Raw genomic sequence first — 13,369 nt, 5'->3', positions numbered from 1 at the left:
GACTTTCAACACAGACAGGACTTGGCGCTTAGCTAGTCTCAGATCGCCTACCTAATTCCTCCCTTCTGAGCCTGTGCTCCCTGGCCATCCCCCAACCCCCAGCCTCTGGTGGCATCTTCTGCCGTCTGCTTCTGGCTCACTTTCTCAGGTTCCACATATGGGTGATACTGAAGGATTGTCTGTCCTATGGTGACAGAAGTCAAGTGATAACAAGTTAGGATTCTTCATCTGCAAAGGGCATTGGAAAAGCAAAGACAGAACGCAGAAGTGCCTTCATTGTGACAGCTGTACCTTCAACGACAGGAAGCAGCATGGCATTCTTAGGGTGTTCACAGTTTGACTTCTCCCCTCCATCTACTCCCTGCATTTCTTGGTCTTGAAAGTTGTGGGTGCAACATGGGTTTGCCCGACAGTGATGTTTGGCCCAGCTGGTGTTTCCTAAGGGGGCAATCTGACTGTATTTTCTTTTGGCTCTGTGGTTGTCAGTTCAAGGGGTGACTCTTGAGGATAGATTTTTCAGGCGGCGTGTTATCTTCGCTCTTGTTGAGGATCATCATAGCTACTTGAATATCTGTATAGGTATGGCATGGCCAGCTGCATCTGTGTAAACGTACCATAGCCCAGGGTCATTAAAATATTGTAATAAGTTTGTGATAATGTCTTCATGAGAGGTGCTGGACCTTAAGTCCTGCCCCACTGATACGTTATCATCTGTGACACCACTACATAGTGTCACATTTAAAAAAAGTTAACACTAGTGGGTTCACCTCTAGGACTTACAAGCTTCCTAGCCACAGGTTCTTAACCAGATATACAGTATGAAGGATGAATTTATTCCTATGTTACAGGCCTTGAATCTAAGAAGGAAGTGGTTGGTTATCCCTCTAATATTTATTCTACTATTGTACCCATGGTCCTATATTGTCGGCCTGATCATTATTAGAGCTCACAGGGTTCATAAGCTGAGTAACACTCCTTATGACTTCTTGTCTGCTCTAGTTCGCTTCTCTTGCTGTGATAAAACACAGACCAAAAGCAACTTAGAGGAGGGAAGGGTTTAATTCATATGGCAGGTTACAGTCTGTTATCAATGGAAGCTAAAGCGGGAACTTGGAACAGAAACTGAACCAGAGATCTGGAGAAATACTGCTTACTGGCTTGCTCCCAGGTTCAAGCTCAGCCAACTTTCTTATACAGCCCAGACCCTCCTGCCTGTGGATAGTGTATGTACAGTGAGATAGAAGGGTACTGTCTACAGAAATGAATGAGTGAGCAGTGGCCACTCCTAAATTTTAGCACTCCCCTTCCCAGGTGACTCTAGGTTTGTGTTAAGGTGACACTGGCAGCTGACAATGACACTTCCTCAATGGCCTCATAGCACCTTTCAGCACTGAGAGCCAAAGTGTGCAGCAGAAGATCAAAGAAACAGTGTCGATGTTGAAAAGAATAAGCAAGACTGACAAAACCCTATTTAAAGTGGCGAAGACAGTTAAATAAATAAATAAATTAGAGATACAAGGAAGTGATATTTTTATATATATGGCTAAATTCATGATTATCTGGGAAAATTACTGGTTAAAGGAGGTTCACCAAGGAGTCTTAGGGTAAGTCCACATACGCATTGATGAACAACACAGCATCTAAGCAGACTCAAAGCTCCAGCCCCATAGTTATCCATAAAATATATGAAATTCTGTGAGGTTCAGAATAACACATGGAACCGGACTCCATGTTGTGTGTAACAAGCCAGTTCCTTAGAAACATGGGAAAGTGGATGGGGCTTGTGAGGAAAGTGGGGAGGCATTGGTCACATGGAGAAAATGAATTAGAGCAGATGAATATGATTCAAGTACAGTACATGCATGTATAGAAATTTTATTTTCTTATTTTTCTTTACAGATTTATTTATTTTATGTATGTGAGTACCCTATTGATCTCTTCCAAAATATCAGTAGAGGGCATCAGATCCCATTGCAGATGGTTGTGGTTACTGGGAATTAAACTCAGGACCTCTAGAAGACCAGTTACTGCCCTTAACCACTGAGCCATCTCTCCAGCACCGAATTTTCTTTCTTTCTGCAGCACACCATAGTATCAGTAATAGTGTCAGGCCATGGAACCTCTCCTTGAGATGATTCAGACATTAAAGCCTAGGCTTGTAACCAAAAATATAATAACCTCTGTTTTACATAGAGCAGGTCAAGTCTCCTATTGTATTGTAGGACTATTTCAGCTAATGAATCTACTACTCATTGATAGATCACCTTTCCTGGGATGCTAATAGTCACTATAGGAAGCCTTTTGTCCCCTATGACAGGGAGTTTCCTTTTGACCTAACATTCTGGTTTGATGGGGACAAGGGAAGACATACTCTTCCTGTAAACTACTTCCTGCTGGAACCAGGATGTTGTCAGGGCCCAGGAAGGCAAGAGTGTAGTCAAAGGCTGGGAGGAGATTTAGGCAATTAGGCATTTTTCAGAATTATCTGGTCAGGTGGCCCAGTCACATTTGCAGGACTGGCCCACATCAGCTTTCAGCAAGTCCACAGCTCACAGTCCTTTGGAGCAGCTGTAGTCCCACAGCTGATTCCTGGATTGTGTCTGTCAGCTGAGGGGAAATCTGCCGAGACAGATATGGACAAGGGGCTGAAGTTAAAGTTCAGGAACTTAAAGGAAGATCTTACATTTGAAACTTTCAGGCCCATAGTCCTGGCAGTTGGGGGAGGGTAGGAGTCTCAAGACCAGGGCAGAGAGCCTATCTGCAGGAATAGGCAGGTAGCAAAACAGACTGTGAGAAGCAGATCCAAGTCTTCTGACACCCTCAAGCTTACATGGAGTTTTAGGTTACAAACAGAGACAAAAGCTTTAGATATATTAGCCACACTGAAATCCACATTGTAGAAAAAGCAGCTAACAGGTGTCTGTAAGACAGCTGGAGTAGACTCAATGCCTTTGAATCACAGAAAGAAAGCTGTGGTTTTAGAATTAAAAGCATGAACATCTCTTCTTCGGTCTGAAAGCTGGATATACAGGTCAAACAGAGATGGTTTTAGCACAGTGAGAAGCTCTTTTATACCTAGAGGACAACCAAAGGATAGTTAAAATCTTGAGCTTGTGACTGATAATAGCAATCGGTGCTCTACCAGCTTATAAGAACTCCACTGATCAATGTTACAGTTCTGAACTTTTGAAATCTTAGTTTAATAATAGCATAAGGGGAAAGAAGTCTGAAATAATTCCTATTTTCATATACCTTAAATCATTTTCTTATTCCTTTACAATTTTATTTATATACCTTAAATCATTTTCTTATGCCCTTATAACTTTATTTACCTATCTTAAATCACTTTCTTACACTTTCACAACTTTATTTACACACCATAAATCCCTGTTTTAGACTCTCAGAACGGGCATAGACTTTAAAAGTTTTTCTTTAAATGTAATCATGTATCTGGAGGCAGGAGTAGTCATTACTGAGAACAGTCATTACAAAGCCATTGCAAGTTCTTTTAAATAAAGGGACAGGAAACAGTTACATCTGAATCCTTGCCCTTTAACAGGAAGCCAGTTAACAGGCAGACCTGCTTGCCTTTCTCAACAGGAGACCTAGTATCTCTCACAAAAGCAAGGCCTGATATTTTACATATGAAATGAAAAACAGTGACTTAAGACATCTTTTGAGAAGGAGCTGGTTGCCTGCTGCAGTTAAACTGACAAATCTCCAGTTAGCCTAGCAATCAATGCCATCAGTGATCTGAGAAGGATAAGTTACAGCAGGAAGTACAACCCAAAGGTATGGGTTAAAACAACAGAGACTAGCGTGCTACCTAGTAGTTACTCTATACTCCTGTGGTGTCCACAGCGTTGTGGTGTGGTTCCAGAGCAGAAGCAATCTTCAGCTCCCAGGCCCAGAATATCTGAGAGACTATCCAATGGAGGAGGAACGTGGGGGACTGATTTTACTTTGTCTAGGCAAAGTTGCACAGTCAACTCTTCGGGGTCCGGCTTCTTTACAGTTTGGGCAGGGTCCTGGCAGTGGGTGAGGCACTGAGACAGACAGTCCTGCCTCAAAAGACCAGAATGTGCTCAAATGTGTTGAAGAAAATAAGGAGCTTCCAGATTTTGAAGCTGTTGTAAACCTTCAGAAACAAATGAAACAGTTCTCTTCTTCCTCAGTCTGTTTTATAAGAGCACCAGAAAGTATCTGGTCAACCTGTGGAACATATAAACTGTCCACGGAAATATTCAAAGGCTAGGTAGGGATAATCTCAAAGCTTGGAATTAACCAAACAGTTCCACACATGAAACCAATTTTGCTGGGGAAAAAAATACAAGGAGCATCTTAATGAAGCATACGAGCAGCGACCCCAGAACTTCCATCAGATATGGCTCAGAGATTAAGAGCACTGCCTGCTCTTCCAAAGGTCCTGAGTTCAATTCCCAGCAACCACATGGTGGCTCACAACCATCTGTAATGAGATCTGGTGCCCTCTTCTGGCCTGCCAGCATAATGCAGGCAGAAAGCTGTATGCATAATAAATCAAAAGAAAGGAAAGAAAGAAAGAAAGAAAGAAAGAAAGAAAGAAAGAAAGAAAGAAAGAAAGAAAGAAAGAGAGAGAGAGAGAAAGGGAGGGAGGGAAGGAAGAGAGAGAGAGAGAGGGAGGGAGGGAGGGAGGAAGGAAGGAAGGAAGGAAGGAAGGAAGGAAGGAACGCAGTAGCTGCCCTCAATATAGGGGATCTCATACAAAGAGTTTGGATAATTGTAGGGTGGTGTTGAGAAAACTGAAATAATCTGCAGGATATGGAGTACACAGCTGACCCATAAAGTCAGCAAGGGCTATCTGCTAAGAGTCAGAGAATGTCCAAGGTGAAGAGTTGAAAAGAGGGAAGGGGGTGTACTATGATACCCAGGTCTCGTGCAATGAACTAACCAGCCAAGCCCCACTGAGGAAGCCGAGCAAGAAGTTCAAACTAAAAGGTCAAAGCGCAGCCAACATTGGTGGGCAGAAAAGTCCACTTTGTGGGACCCTGTGGAGTACAGCAGAAGTCTTTGTAGGAATAAGAAATAATGTAAGAGATGGGGGATGCTCCATGACAATATGGGTCACCTACCAATGAGTGACAGCTTGGCTTCACTAATTATAAGGCCACTTTGCTTTCAAGGTGAAGTTGTGCAGAAGAGGGATGTTGGGATGGGAACAACAGGAGAACATTGTTTTGTAGTTAATTTTAAGGAAGGCCTAAGCCAGTTAATGCCTTCTAAGAAACTTTGAAAGTAATTAGGTGCTTACAATCGATCCATATATACTTGTGCCATCTGTAGGCAAATAGTGTGTTCCTCTAAAAAGAAAAGGGAGCTGAGGGTTTTTGTTTTGGGTTTTTTTTTTTTTTCTGAAGAAATTTCTAGCTACACCTATGATGAAGCTGGACAGTAAGAAACAACTGATTTAATAATTCTCTGTAGAGCTGCTAAGAGCAAAGCTCCGATATGATGAGCAGCCTTGAGAGAGGGGCACTTTCTTTTTTATTACTGGAGTAAAATCTGAGTGGTTAAGCTGTTGACATAACATGGGGCCATACCCTGTGGTAACACCTTCAATTGAAACTTCTATATAGATCCTGAAAATTAAGCCAAGGGAGTCTAAAAGCAAAACGGGGAGGTCCTAGGAATAAATGGGGAATAGTTAGGATGCATCCTTTAATATCATAAGGTGTCAAGGAAAAGGCACAGCACAGGGAGAAGGGAGGCCAGGCTGTATAGCTCCCATAGGCTGCATAACCACTGACAGCTCTGGGGTCTTGTTATTACAAGATATTCTGGGCCTGGGAGCTGAGGATTGCTTCTGCTCTGGAACCTCTCCCTCTAACAACGCTGTGGACACCACAGGAGTGTAGAGTAACTACTAGGTAGCACGCTAGTCTCTGTTGTTTTAACCCATACCTTTGGGTTGTACTTCCTGCTGTAACTTATCCTTCTCAGATCACTGATGGCATTGATTGCTAGGCTAACTGGAGATTTGTCCTTAACAGTAGCAGGCAACCAGCTCCTCCTCCATTGTCCTGACCTTTCCTTAATATCAAAAATAGGAGTATTACAGAGACTGAAACTGGGCTCAAGATGTCCAGGGAATGCTACTCCTCAACCAAATGTGTAGCAGCTGCTAGTTCCTCTAGTGTAAGTAGCCACTGACCCACCCAGACTGGATATTCAGTGAGCCATAAAATAGACTCTTACTGTCTGGGTCGAGGAGATATAAGTACCCTATGGAAAAACCCAAGCCTTCTGTCCCAGGATTGAGGGAAGACACAATAGTAGAGATTATATCTTGTCCCTCTTTATCAAATTCCCCTCAGGAGCTATAACCTCGTTGAAACATTTGATGGACCACAGTCAGGCATGGGGACACATTTCATTGCTCTCTTTGTAGAGAGCACATCCCTTATCCACTAATTAGTGGGGAAGATGGAAAGAACGTATTGATTGAAATTGCCCTTGATGACCCTCACCTGTTTCCTAGGTTAAAAAAAAAAGGCAGCCTTTCTGAAGGTTCTGTGCTTATCCAAAGCCCTGCATTGGATATGATAACCTCCTGCTGAGGCCAGGCCTTGGGCCAGGCACCCAAGCCTATCACAGACAAATTAACTCAGTACCCACCAGGGCCTGAAATGCTTTGCCATTGGTTTTTAGCTGCAAATCAAGATGTTGTAGCCCTACCAATTATACTGAAAGGCAACATCAGACAAACCAAAATCTTTTGTTCCCTTAAAGCCAGTAAGCACACAACCATTTCCTTTCACCAGGCAGTCGACTGATTAGAGCATACTGTGGAATTCCTTGAGAATAGTGACCTGTAACTTTAACCTTTTTCTGTATAATTAGCATCAGTGATGTCCAGGAAAACAGCAAATCCCCTCATAGTTACGCTAGATCTGCCTAGTAAAGGACCCACCATGCCTTGAGGCAGGGGACCAAATACTCCACTGGGATAGCCTGAGGCCCCATTTCAGGTGTTAACACTTGGTAAGTGGAGGACCACAGGTCCAAGCTGGTGGACCAGGAGTCGCCAGGTAGAGGATGGATGTGCTGCAGTTAGCACTGGGATGTTCCCGTCCCAGGGAAGCCTCAATCAATGTTGCTATTGTTTCATTGGGCTACTACAGTAAGTGATTTCCTGGCCAGGGCTGTACTGAAAGGTCTGTTTGAGATTGACATTGAGCAAAGCCCTAGAGGCCTAGGTAGCCACAGGAAAGTCCCCACTGTATTATACCTATACATAATTAAAACTAATAGAATTAAATATCTTAAAGTAAATAAAGAACATTTAAAATATACTTTTTAAAGGTGAGCATGGTGTCCAACACTCATGAACCCAACACACACACACTTTCCTGGGAGGCTGAGCTAGGAGGATTGCCCATGAGTTCAAGGTCAGCATGATCTACATAGTGAGTTCCTGGCCAGCCGGAGTTACACATTGAGCCTCTGATCCCTGTAGACCATAAAATAAAAACAAACAATAAAAAATAAAGTCTATTTAAAAAGTATTCAGGGAAAACCCCACCAATGATTGTGCTATTCGGTGAAATTATCCTCCAAGGACAAGGGCTGGAGAATGTCTCAGCAGTTAAGAGAACATATTGCTTTTGCTGAGGGCCTGAGTTCATTTCCTAGCACCCACTGGAGGCAACTTTCAACCACTGGAACCCCAGCTGCAGGGCATCAGAACCCACACTCCTGTGTGCATACCCACACAGGAAAATGCACATAATTAAAAGCAAGAGATGTTATAACTAGGAAGAACTTGGGGACATTTGTAACTGGGGGACTCCCCTTCAAAGAAATCTTAGATTAAATTCTCAGAGAAGATAAAAAGGAGGAGGTCAGACAACTGCATCTACGTAATGAAAAAAAGAACATTAAAGAAAGCAAAGAAATAGCAGTTTAATTTTCCTGACTCATAATTCACCTAGCAGAGCTGGGGAGACTTCTCAGTCAGTAAACTGTGTTCTGCCCAAGCCTGAGCATCTGGATTGGTCCTCAGTGCCCACATAAAAGCCTGGCATATGGTGTAATCCCAGAGGCAGGGAGGCATTTGATTGTTTGACACCTGAGGTTCACTAGCTTCTACATGCATATACACATGTAGAACATGTACACAAAAAGAAATGCAGTAAGGAAAGAAGGAAATTGGGCACAGCGATAACTAACAGTGGATACAAGTGTGCGTGACCTGATGCACACGAGGATGTATGGCCCTCAGTGTAAGTGAAATGAATGGCAGTAGGAACAGGGGAAATGAGAAGGTGGGAGAGAGAAACTAGGGCGCTCACCACCAAGTGTAATGGCTAAGCTCTAGCACATAATACCATGTGACAGAAGGAGATTCCCAAAAGTTGTCCCTGGCCCACTTGTGCACAGTGCACATATACACACAAACAGTACACACATGCACACCAACATGACACTAAATAAACACCAGTCCTGTATTGGATCACTGGTAAATGGCAGCAACCATCTGGGGAAGAAATTACACAAATTCCCTTTTGCCCAGCAATAACGTTGATTGAATCCTAGGGAGGAAAGTGCTCTACCATATAGAGGCATCACCCTCACACTTCCCAATTCCCTATAAACTCTCCAGAGCACAGAATCAGAGATCTATCCTAATTCATTCTACGAAGCCAGAATCACCCAAATACCAAGACTGGACATTACAAGAACAGAAAATGACAGACCAGCAACTCCTATAAACACAAATGTAATTCAACATTATATTAGTATAGTGTCCAGATGTACTTGGGGGAAGCCTGTTATGGCAGGACCTGGGAGGCAAGGACAGGAGGGCTCAAGACCAGTATGAATTACATAGCTAATCTGAGTCAGCCTGAGATACACAGTAAGATGTAGACTCCTTGCACCCCAGCCCTAGTTCTGGTGACCTGGCCAGGGTGTGCTCCAACCTCTGCCTGCCACAGCCACAACCCCAGTTATGCCTGTAGAACTGCAGGGTGCCAGACAGGGCCAAGCATGAAGAGAGGGGAGGGGAAGGAGGAGAATCAGGGTGTAGGAGGAGGAGGAGTAAGGGGAGAGGGGAGAAGAAATACATACAAATCTAAGAATAGATACAATATATTCATAAGGGTTCTCAAAGCCCAAATGAAATCTTGGAGAAACTAGGTGAAAAGAAATATCCCATGTTCATGTATTTTAAAAAAAAAAGCAAACCCTTGTCCATATTATCAATATGTCAGTTTTTCCAGACTGATCTATAGATCCATAGCAATGGGACAGTATATGGATCCTAGAAACATATTCATCTAAATATAATCGACTAGTATTGGACAAGGCATTAAATACATGGTCACTTTTTTCAACATATGCTCATGGGAAAAGTTAGAATTCAATATGCAACAAGCAAATAAACCAAAGCCTGTTGGAACCAAAACAAAACAAAACAAATATAGACACAGTTGTATACCATGACAAAATATAACTCAAATGGGCCACAGACTTAAATGTAAATGGAAACTATGAACGTGTAGAGCATAACATGGGAAAACACTTATATGCCTTACAGTAAGGTAATATTTATTTTTAAAATTTTTATTTCTTATATGTACAGGTGTTCTGCCTGTATGTATGTCTGTGTACTGCCTGTCTGATGCCCACAAAGACCAGAAGAGGGTGCCATATAGCCTAGAACTGGTTTTATAGATAGTTGTGAGCCATCCTGTGAGTGCTAGACTAGATTGTGAGTCCTCTGCAAGAACAGTAAATACTCTTAACTGCTGTGCCAAGTCTTCAGGCAAATTATATACAAGACCAAGTTAAAATTCATGAACAAATTGTTGACAAGACACACTTCATGGAAATGGGAACCTTCTGAGCTCCAGCTGCAGCTCAGTGGTAACACTTTACTGGAATAGATTTAAGAGACCTTGGGTTCAAGCCCTACCACTCATTGTAAATACCTCTGCTCTGTAAGGGATAATGCCCAAAGAATAAGAGAAGCTACAGGCTAGGAAATTTGATAAAGGGACTGTACGTAGACTTGCAAAGAATCCTAACAAAAGACATTTAGATGACAGATCATTTTTTAAAATGGGTTTAATGATCTCAGCAGACACCCAACCAAACACGTGTAATGATGTTTTAGATCATACAGTGTCAGGAGTCACGAGTTGAAGTCACAGTAACAGACAGCAGCACAGTGTGCGCACGGGCCTAAATACACAATAGTGACAAGCCAATCCAAGATATGAAAATCACAGGGGGTGGTGCTTGAGCTGGGAGGGGCTCCCTTAGCAGCACCCTGGATAGTGTGCTGGGGGCGGGGCTTGTGAAGGAGTGGGTCCTCAGCCTGAGGCAGGGTCTGTTTCCTTGCGTGCAGGCATAGCTGGAGCAGCTGGTAGAATAAGCTGGGGCTCTAGACATCTAACTTCCCCTGATCTTGGGTATGAAGGCCTCAGGTCAGGAGGCCACTCACATACAGTGCAGCTTTGACTGGAGCTACCTGTAGGGAGGGCCTTGAGCCCTCTCTGGCTAAGACAGGGGTGGGATAGGGCCGCTGGCTGATGGAGGACCAAAATGCTTCAGGGGCAGTTCAATATTTAACAAGCAAACAAATAAAACCATTTCAGATAAAGACTGTGTATCTTAGAATGATTTAGTCTCTGGATAGATGTGAGTGATTTAGTCAAACTGTAGTTAATAGGGATGGCCCTGGCCCTGCAAGCCTTTAATCCCAGCACTAGAGATGCCATGGGTGGCTGGTGAGTCTTTTGAGTTTCAAGCCAGTCAGGGCTACATAGTGAGATCCTGTCTCAAGGAGAAAAAAAAAAAAAAAAGCAAATGAGTAAATTACTAAAATTATTAACATATTGACATCTCATAGTAAAAAGTGGTGGTCATTTCCAACCATGGAGTACCAGTTCTCAATTGGAATGTAGTTATAGTTTCATTTTACACATATGAATACATTCATGTGTGTTGATCTATGTAGCACTGAGCTACAAGGAACCTCAGCCCTAGACTTCACCCATTGATGAAACCAGCAGCAATAGCATGTTATATAAATGGCATAAGGGATGATAGGCATTTTCAGGTTGTATTTTGAATTCTTCCATGGAGTGCAAAATGAGATTTGAATTTTCAGAAATGTCCGTGGTCAACAAGAAATGTATGGTCAACAAGGATTTGAGTAGACAGGGAAAAAGCATTAGAGTTTTGAAGCCATTGCAGTGGTCTATGGAAAGACAGCTGGGATGTCTGAAGATATTTGTATTGATATTAAAGGACACAGAAGATGTAATGGCCTAGAGAGGCTCTGTTATCAGGTGTTAATCCCATTGAATGGGATTTAATTTTCACCCATTTTAGCCAAATTTATAGCAAGCTTTATTATAAGTGCCCAGTATAGCTGACCAGGCCACTGCTTCTTCCCAACGAGAGATTTGAGAGGCCAGCCTTGGACATAGGAAATTCAAAAACTGCAAGAGTTGGGGGATTTCTAGAGGGATTTTGGTTAGGTAGGAACTTGGCCAAACATCTCAAAATTATTTGGCAGAACACCTTATCAGGGTGGAAGTTAGGGTATAAGGTGTGTAAGAATTGAAATTCCAGGAAATGCATTGTAAGATATGGTCAAACTTAAGTTTTACACAAACCAACCAACCAACCAACAAACCCAAGAATGAACTTACTTTAACCTTGTAACAAGATGGCTTCTAATTTTAACATGGAGTCATGGTGGTCCATCAAAGGCTTAGTTGAAGTTATTAATGTGTACTAGAATAATTTATAATAAAGACCTTAGAGATCTCAGGTCATGTAAAGGTGTTATTCCAGGGAAATGTTAGTGATCCCCCCAAAACAAACAGGAGCAATCTGATGCAACTCACAGCAGGGTCTTTATTATATTAGAGCTTTCTCGACCCCCCCACCAATGCACCACTATCACGCAGGGGAGTACATGTGCAGGCATCTAATGGGAAAGCTGCTATGGCCTTTAACATAATTGGTTGGTGCTGGGAGTCATATCATAAACTCAATTTATGTTCTCCTCTGCATTGGTGGCTGTTAGGCAGGGGGTGGGCTTGTAACCTGGAGGTGCAGGTTTGTTGGGTGAATAACCTGGAGGAGACACTGGTCTTGTTGAGGGTGTAACCTGGAAACGCTGGTCTTGTTGGGGATTAGCCTAGAGACTGGAGCAAGGCTTGGGTTTTGTTGGGGGGCAACTTGGAAACTGATGCTAGGTACCAGCCTGTTAGGTTACATGAGTTCAAACTTAGGTCAGGTTCTCTAAAATGGAGTCTGAATTTTAAAGATCTGTCATCTTAAAGGGAGAAATATGTGGCCCTTTTACATTAGCAACTGCCCAGGTAGAGCTTAGGAAGAAATTCAATGTCTAGAAATTTGTTTGTTATGGTAGTTTACTTAAAATAATTTACATAGAGGAGAGAGTGAAGTATGTTTGCTTTGTAGGAGAAATGTTTCTAACTGATAATATGTAAATGTACAATGTCAGTAAACAAGCTGACACATCCGGCACAATAGGAGACATAGACATGTCTGGGCACACAGCTTAGTGTGTGTGTAGATCTTTTGGGTTTGTTTGTTTGTTTGGTTGGTTGGTTGTTGTTGTTGTTGTTTAAGACATGGTCTCATTATGGAGCCCAGCCAGATCACAAACTCATAGCCATACTATCTCTCAGCTTCCTAATCTATGCTTACAAGTATGCAGCACTATGCTGTCTCTGTTTTTATACCCAGTCAGCACCACAGTCACAAGTGTGTGCATTCTAGTGGACAGAGTTTGAGGATAACACGGCTTGGTGAGCAGCTGCAGGTGTAGGGTGGGATAGTGACACCCTAAGGCTCTGCTGTGAGCTGTCTGAAGAGCCTTTCAGCTTCTGTGCTTGGTAAGAGAAATGCCCAGTGCAGGAGCGATGGCTGGACCGCTTATTGACATTCGTCTGCTGCTGGAAATCAGTTTCTATGTGATGTAGTTCAGGAACCTATGAGTGTCTTCAACCAAATAGAAAACTATTAATAAAATGGCCTAATGGAGGACATGGCCTCAGAGTTAAGGATTTTTCAGTGCCATCTACCCAGAGTTTAAGGCACACGCATATGTAATGTATCTGTTTGCAACCTAGTGTTCTGCACTACGTGTGACTTTAAACAGTCTATTGACATATGAGTGAGCAGTCCTCTTGGTCTCTGTAATGAGTTAACAATGGACGTTTAGAGCCTGGATATTAATAAACTGACTAGACTGTGTGTTCTGCTTCCCCCTTCCTTCCTTCCTTCCTTCCTTCCTTCCTTCCTTCCTTCCTCCCTCCCTCCCTCCCTCCCTCCCTCCCTCCCT

The sequence above is a fragment of the Mus caroli genome, chromosome 13, assembly GCF_900094665.2.
Source record: "Mus caroli chromosome 13, CAROLI_EIJ_v1.1, whole genome shotgun sequence".
Taxonomy (NCBI): Eukaryota; Metazoa; Chordata; class Mammalia; order Rodentia; family Muridae; genus Mus; species Mus caroli.
The sequence above is the reverse complement of the archived record's forward strand: the minus strand, read 5'-3'. Positions refer to the sequence as shown.